We start from the raw sequence: 8601 nt of genomic DNA on the forward strand, positions 1-8601 counted from the left end.
TGCTAGTACAAATTGGTTGATTAACGATAAAAAGTAAATGAATCTCATCTTTCGACCTTTCGGGTTTCTCAGGTTTACCCCTGAACGGTTTTACGTACTCTTTAACTCTCTCTTCAAAGTTCTTTTCAACTTTCCCTCACGGTACTTGTTCGCTATCGGTCTCGTGGTAATATTTAGCCTTAGATGGAGTTTACCACCCACTTAGAGCTGCACTCTCAAGCAACCCGACTCTAAGGAAAGATTCACCTATCATCAATAATAATCACTACGGGCCTGGCACCCTCTATGGGTATATGGCCCCATTCAAGATGGACTTGGATGTATTATATAACAATAGGTTTATATTGAATCTTCCTAAACACTACATTCCCCAAGTGTCTGTTTATCAGCCACGGGGTTCAGTGCTGGGCTTATCCCTGTTCGCTCGCCGCTACTAAGGGAATCCTAGTTAGTTTCTTTTCCTCCGCTTAATAATATGCTTAAATTCAGCGGGTAATCTCACCTACTCTGAGGTCGTAAAAGTTTTTAGAAGTATTAAAACAAAAATTTTTTTTATATATTATGTTTTTGTTATATTTTATAAGTAAACAATTTTCTTAATTATTCATACTCAAATTTTTTTAATATTATTATATAATATTATTTTTATATTTATCTAAAGAGAAGAAAATAAAAAATAAATAATTATATATATTAATTTTTTTCGAGTATATTGAAAATTTTATTACAAATAAAATATTCCATAACAAAATATTAATATATAATATTTTTGTTTATTCTTCTTTATTTAATATTTTAAAAATATATTATTAATATCATTTATTATTAATATTATTATTAACATAAAGTTTTATAATATTATATATAAATGATAAAAAATAATATTGATATATTAATTTAAAAATGTCGACAAATAATAAAAAATATATAAATTTTAAATGCTATTAAAAACATTTTATATTTATTTTTTTCTTATATTTGGCGTAAAACATTCATATATAAATAATTTTACATTTCTTTTATAAAAATTTTATTTATCAATTTAATTAAATATGAAAAAATAAATTTTCTTTTTTAATTATTGATAAATTTCTTTTTCATAAAAAAAATTTTATGTAAAATAATCTTTTATTATATTAATATAATGTATACGACCCTCAGCCAGATGTGGTCCGGGAACAGTATCCAAGGACCGCAATGTGCGTTCGAAATGTCAATGTTCATGTGTCCTGCAGTTCACAAGTTGACGCGCAATTAGCTGCGTTCTTCATCGACCCACGAGCCAAGTGATCCACCGTCCAGGGTAATCTTTTTAAATTTTAAATGTAAGTATTATTATTAATAATAATCTTTATTTTTAATATAAAAAATAAAATTATTAATTTATATATCTTTATAAATTCTTTTAAAATAAAAAAATTTTTCTAGAATATAAATTATATATTTTATTTTAAATATATATATATATAAATTAAAGATATTATGGTATTAATAAATATATACATAACATTTTTGATATTTTTGTTAGTGCTAGCTAGATATAATAATTAATATTTGGTATATTTTATAGAAATGTATTTATTTTTTTTTTATAAATTATTTTCTACATAAAAATATATATAATATTAATATGGTACAAAACAAATGGGTTTGTTTTTTAACATAATAACTTTTAATAAAAAAAAAGAAATATCAAGACAAAACATAAAGAAATTTAAATTTGAAATAAATTTTATTCTTTAAAAAAATTTTATCTTGTGTTTTCTTTATTTTTATTATATAACATAGAAAAATAAAAATATAGATTATATCAATTATAATCTTATTTTATTTTTCTTAATAGAGATTATATACATATAAACAAATAATTTCAATATATTCTATTTTTAATTTCACTTTTTTATAAGAGAAATTATTTATAGATTTTATTAATAATTATTGTTTAATAATAATAATAATATTGAATATAAAAATATTTTATATGTAACAAATATATTATTAATATTTATATAATATTCTCTATATTATATGTATAGATATATTATGTGTATAAAAAAAGTTTGGCGTATTACTTTAATATGATATCATAACCAAAATAAATCTCTTTTAACACATAATTACTATTATATATTTTGAGAAAATTACATATTAATATGTTATTTTGTTAAAAAAAATATTTCTTATCAATAATATTTTTATTTTTTGGAATATTTAAAAACAATACAAAAAATATAAATAAATATATTTTATATATATCGTTAATGATCCTTCCGCAGGTTCACCTACGGAAACCTTGTTACGACTTTTACTTCCTCTAAATGATCAAGTTTGGTCATCTTCCCAGCAACATCGGCAATATCAGAAATATTGCCGCGTACCAGTCCGAAGACCTCACTAAATCATTCAATCGGTAGTAGCGACGGGCGGTGTGTACAAAGGGCAGGGACGTAATCAACGCGAGCTTATGACTCGCGCTTACTGGGAATTCCTCGTTCATGGGGAACAATTGCAAGCCCCAATCCCTAGCACGAAGGAGGTTCAGCGGGTTACCCGGACCTTTCGGCCTGGGAGGACACGCTGATTCCTTCAGTGTAGCGCGCGTGCGGCCCAGAACATCTAAGGGCATCACAGACCTGTTATTGCTCAATCTCGTGCGGCTAGAATGCCGCCTGTCCCTCTAAGAAGAATTATTTGTACGCCGGCAGTAAAAACCACATCAAAAAACTGCGTACCCATACACCATAACATATGCAACATAAAGCACAATATATACAAAATATAATCTTGATCGTTAAATCTCAAAAATACATGCATATATAAATACAATACATAACACACATGAAAATGAATGAAATGGGAAACAAACAGCCGATGGGCCTTGAGATGCCGGTAAAGTACGTCTATTTAGCAGGCTAGAGTCTCGTTCGTTATCGGAATTAACCAGACAAATCGCTCCACCAACTAAGAACGGCCATGCACCACCACCCACCGAATCAAGAAAGAGCTCTCAATCTGTCAATCCTTCCGGTGTCCGGGCCTGGTGAGGTTTCCCGTGTTGAGTCAAATTAAGCCGCAGGCTCCACTCCTGGTGGTGCCCTTCCGTCAATTCCTTTAAGTTTCAGCTTTGCAACCATACTTCCCCCGGAACCCAAAAGCTTTGGTTTCCCGGAAGCTGCCCGCCGAGTCATCGGAGGAACTTCGGCGGATCGCTAGCTGGCATCGTTTATGGTTAGAACTAGGGCGGTATCTGATCGCCTTCGAACCTCTAACTTTCGTTCTTGATCAATCAAAACATTTTTGGCAAATGCTTTCGCTTCTGTCCGTCTTGCGACGATCCAAGAATTTCACCTCTAACGTCGCAATACGAATGCCCCCATCTGTCCGTATTAATCATTACCTCGGAGTTCCGAAAACCAACAAAATAGAACCGAGGTCCTATTCCATTATTCCATGCACACAATATTCAGGCAAAATTTGAGCCTGCCTTAAGCACTCTAATTTGTTCAAAGTAAACGTACCGGCCCACCTCGACACTCAATTAAGAGCACCGCGACGGGATTGCAATTGGGGGCTGCCACCGCTCTTAACGGTTAAACACTTACGACAAATTACATAATAAAAATATATATAATGCATTAAATAAATAATAACACTAAAATATACTTTATACATAATCTGTACCACCCACCGGTAGGACGTCCCACATAACATGCTAGTTAAACAATGCGAGCATTGAACCAACAGTGTAGGACACAGATTCGACTACGAGCTTTTTAACCGCAACAACTTTAATATACGCTATTGGAGCTGGAATTACCGCGGCTGCTGGCACCAGACTTGCCCTCCAATGGATCCTCGTTAAAGGATTTAAAGTGTACTCATTCCGATTACGGGGCCTCGGATGAGTCCCGTATCGTTATTTTTCGTCACTACCTCCCCGTGCCGGGAGTGGGTAATTTGCGCGCCTGCTGCCTTCCTTGGATGTGGTAGCCGTTTCTCAGGCTCCCTCTCCGGAATCGAACCCTGATTCCCCGTTACCCGTTACAACCATGGTAGGCGCAGAACCTACCATCGACAGTTGATAAGGCAGACATTTGAAAGATGCGTCGCCGGTACGAGACCGTGCGATCAGCTTAAAGTTATTCAGAGTCACCAAATTAAACGATGCAAATTAAAATTTACACCGATTGGTTTTGATCTAATAAAAGCATTCCTTCCATCTCTGGTCGGAACTCTGTTTGCATGTATTAGCTCTAGAATTACCACAGTTATCCAAGTAAATGTGGGTACGATCTAAGGAACCATAACTGATATAATGAGCCTTTCGCGGTTTCACCTTAATTTGGCTTGTACTGAGACATGCATGGCTTAATCTTTGAGACAAGCATATGACTACTGGCAGGATCAACCAGGGAACTATTTGTATTTATAATATTAAATATATAATAATATACATGATATTTTTGTTTTCTTATTATAAGAAAAAAAATTTTCATACAATAATTATTAATATATAATAATATTATTACAATTTCATTTTAAATATCAGATGGTCTCACCCATTACTGATATAAATTTTTTTTTTTTTATATCTCTATTGTTTTAAAATTAATAGAAAAAACATATGAGATATATATATTATTATTAATTTTTTTTTTTTTCAAATATATATTTTATTATGTCATTTATATAATTTTTTTGCTTTTACAAAAAGAAATATATAACATGTTATTCATAATAAATATTATTGAATAAAAAAAAAAAAAAATAATTATGATTTTTGTCAGACCATCACCAAATGGGTCTTAAAATATTTCAAACATTTTCTCATACTCGTCGCTAGATTGAAAGCGTCATTTATTTTTTAATTTTATTTAAAAAGTTAATTTTAAATAAAAAACGTTATAATAACACTTAATATTCTCGCTTGGTATGAGGTGAGTCAATGTAATATTATTTATAAAAATAATTTTTATATAAATATTGTGTGCTCATATGGGAGTGTAAAGTTTAAAACTTATAACCCATGAACTTGCTTTGACAAAAAAATTTATATGTTATTCTATTTATAATCAATAATTTAATAAAAAAAAATTTTTTTTTAAATATTGATATAAAAAGATATACATATAGAGGTTTTTTTACAAAATTCTCATTAATTTTTTTACAAAAATAATAATACAATATTTAATATCAAAATAATCCAAACTGATTACCATCCAGACTATTATCAATATATATAAGATTGTATTATTATTCATTTCAATACATATTTATTAAAACTGAGATAAAATTTCATATATTAATAAATATGCATGTGTAAAAAAAAAAATTTTTATATAATAATTGAAAATGTTTTTGCTATTATTTTGTATACATACATTAAATAATTGATAACAATTTAATACAATGTACACCTAAAAAATAATAACAGCATATACATATTCGAAACATTACTAGCAAAAAAACCAAAATACAATATTAAATATCAAAATAAACCAAACTGATTACCATCCAGAATATTTTGAGTATATATATATATAATTTTGTATATTTTGCGTTCATGTTAATAAAATATATAAATGATACATATTTGAAAAGTGTTATTCTTCTTTCTGTTTTTTCGTAATATCATGGTGTCCATAGACATGCAAAAGCGTCATACCAAGCCATATACATACCTACACCACCTTTGTTGAATGATACACGAACAGTATGAAAATTAAACAACATATTCAATATCATTTTATATTATACTAAAATAAATGTTATTCTATTAAGAAAGTGTATATTTTTAAATTTGGCATTCATTACATAGTCAAAATACAATAATAATATAGATGATACATATACGATAATTGTTATTTTTCTTTCTGTTTTTTCGTGATATCATGGTGTCCATAGAATTGCAACGACGTCATACCAAGCCATATACAACTCTACACCACCTTTGTTGAATGATACACTTAGAGTATGAAAAATAAACAAATTATACTATATCATACTATATCATATATGTAAGACTGTTGAACATAATACCACAAAATACACTATTTCATATAGATATACATTCATTCTTGTCAACATAAAAGTACGTTATAAATGATACATATACAATAAGTTTTATTCCTCTTTCTGTTATTCCGTAATATCATAGTGTCCATAGAATTGCAACGACGTCATACCAAGCCATATACAACTCTACACCACCTTTGTTGAATGATACACGGACAGTATGAAAAATAAACAACCTATTCTATACCATTTAATATCATACTAAAACATGAAACAAATGTTATTCTATTAAAAAGTGTATTATTTTATTATATTTAGTATTCATTACACAGTCAACATACATAAATGATACATATACGATAAGTGTTATTCCTCTATCTGTGCATCCGTAATATCATAGTGTCCATAGAATTGCAACAACGTCATACCAAGCCATATACAACTCTACACCACCTTTGTTGAATGATACACGGACAGTATGAAAAATAAACAACTTATACTATACCATACTATATCATATGTGTGAGACTGCTGAACGTAATACCACTAATACACTGTTATACATAGATATACATTCATCTCATTAACTTACACGCACTATCCATCATATATATTAAAGACATTACACCCGGTGCTTCAAACTCAAAATATGATAATGTTTAAAATGGCTTTAAACATCATAAACTTTACAGAATAATCAAAATTTAAAGAAAAAAATTTTAAAAAAAAAATTTTTTTCAGCTAAAAATTTTTATTTTGGGACCAAAAAAATTTTTTTTTGCTTTTATCATATTTTATTAAATGAAATTTATGCATTATAATAAATTATTCAATAAACATTAATAATTATAATAAATTATTAAAAAATTTTTGGAATTAATGCAAATTTTTAGAAAAAAATGTATATTTTTTTTTTATATACAAATCGTACATGTTATATTGCGACAGGGTACCGGTATAATACATGTGATACATATGTAGATTTTCGAAAAAATTTTTATCCTTTTAAATGGTCCTAAATACTATATAAAGGTAAAATATATAGAATTTTTCGGGATTCATTAAAAAATTTTAGGGAAAAAATTTCATTTTATTTTATATACAAATCGTACATGTTATATTGCGACAGGGTACCGGTATAATACATGTGATACATATGTAGATTTTCGAAAAAATTTTATCCTTTTAAATAGTCCTAAATACTATATAAAGGTGAAATATATAGAATTTTTCGGGATTCATTAAAAAATTTTAGGGAAAAAATTTCATTTTATTTTATATACAAATCGTACATGTTATATTGCGACAGGGTACCGGTATAATACATGTGATACATATGTAGATTTTCGAAAAAAATTTTATCCTTTTAAATAGTCCTAAATACTATATAAAGGTAAAATATATAGAATTTTTCGGGATTCATTAAAAAATTTTAGGGAAAAAATTTCATTTTATTTTATATACAAATCGTACATGTTATATTGCGACAGGGTACCGGTATAATACATGTGATACATATGTAGATTTTCGAAAAAAATTTTATCCTTTTAAATAGTCCTAAATACTATATAAAGGTAAAATATATAGAATTTTTCGGGATTCATTAAAAAATTTTAGGGAAAAAATTTCATTTTATTTTATATACAAATCGTACATGTTATATTGCGACAGGGTACCGGTATAATACATGTGATACATATGTAGATTTTCTAAAAAATTTTTATCCATTTAAATGCTTCTAAATACTGTATAATGCAAATATATATAATAATTTACAGAATTAATACAAAATTTTTATTGTACAAATTCACATTAATAGTTAATTGGTTAAAAAAAAATTTCAATACACAATGGGAATCAGGCTATTTTATTGGAACTTATTTATAATTAATTCATAATATATTTTTCTATATAAATTGATTAATTGATTTTACATTCACCGTGTAAACGTATACACCATTCAAGTAACATAAAAAAAAAAAAAAAAAAAAAAATTATTATTATATTCTAGTAATACATAATAGTTATTCGCTAAAAAATATTTAATAGACAATAAAAATCTGACTATTCTGTTGTGAACTTATAAATTATTGATTCAAAATATATTTCTCTACCTAAATTTATTAATTGTATACACGCCCCCATGTACGTTGTTCAAGTCATATATTATTTTGCATAAGGATTACAAATAAATATTATATAATAAATAAGAGTTAATAAAAATTTAAAATTTATTATCCATTTTAAATTTATCAGCTAAATAAATATTTTTACATTCTTTTAAATTATTACTTTTTATTGTATTAAGAGTATATATCTAGTTTTATTAATCTTAATCCTTTTACAAGCACTAATATTATTTATACATAATATATTTTTATTTTATGTATGGAAAGCATAACTTGCTAAATACATCCTAACAATTTAAAAACTTTTCATTTGATTAATATTATTTACAATAGCTAATATTAATAGAATCTGAATAATCAAAATTATTTCTTTAAATATATGAATTCCGAATGTAAGTGTCCATCATAATACTTCATTAAGTTTATATTTGGCTAGCAACCTGTTATGCATAAATTG

General features: G+C 27.3%; 2 non-coding genes across 2 annotated transcripts; both read right to left on the minus strand.

Annotated features, from left to right (window-relative positions):
* Positions 1-1151: 1151 nt before the first annotated feature.
* Positions 1152-1306, minus strand: LOC123303953. The gene has a single exon (XR_006536018.1). It is a non-coding gene; the product is annotated as a 5.8S ribosomal RNA (ribosomal RNA).
* A 953-nt stretch (positions 1307-2259) lies between these two features.
* Positions 2260-4415, minus strand: LOC123303955. Its single transcript, XR_006536020.1, has one exon. It is a non-coding gene; the product is annotated as a small subunit ribosomal RNA (ribosomal RNA).
* Positions 4416-8601: the final 4186 nt, after the last annotated feature.

The sequence above is a fragment of the Chrysoperla carnea genome (assembly GCF_905475395.1).
Source record: "Chrysoperla carnea chromosome X unlocalized genomic scaffold, inChrCarn1.1 SUPER_X_unloc_166, whole genome shotgun sequence".
In the NCBI taxonomy this organism is placed as follows: domain Eukaryota; kingdom Metazoa; phylum Arthropoda; class Insecta; order Neuroptera; family Chrysopidae; genus Chrysoperla; species Chrysoperla carnea.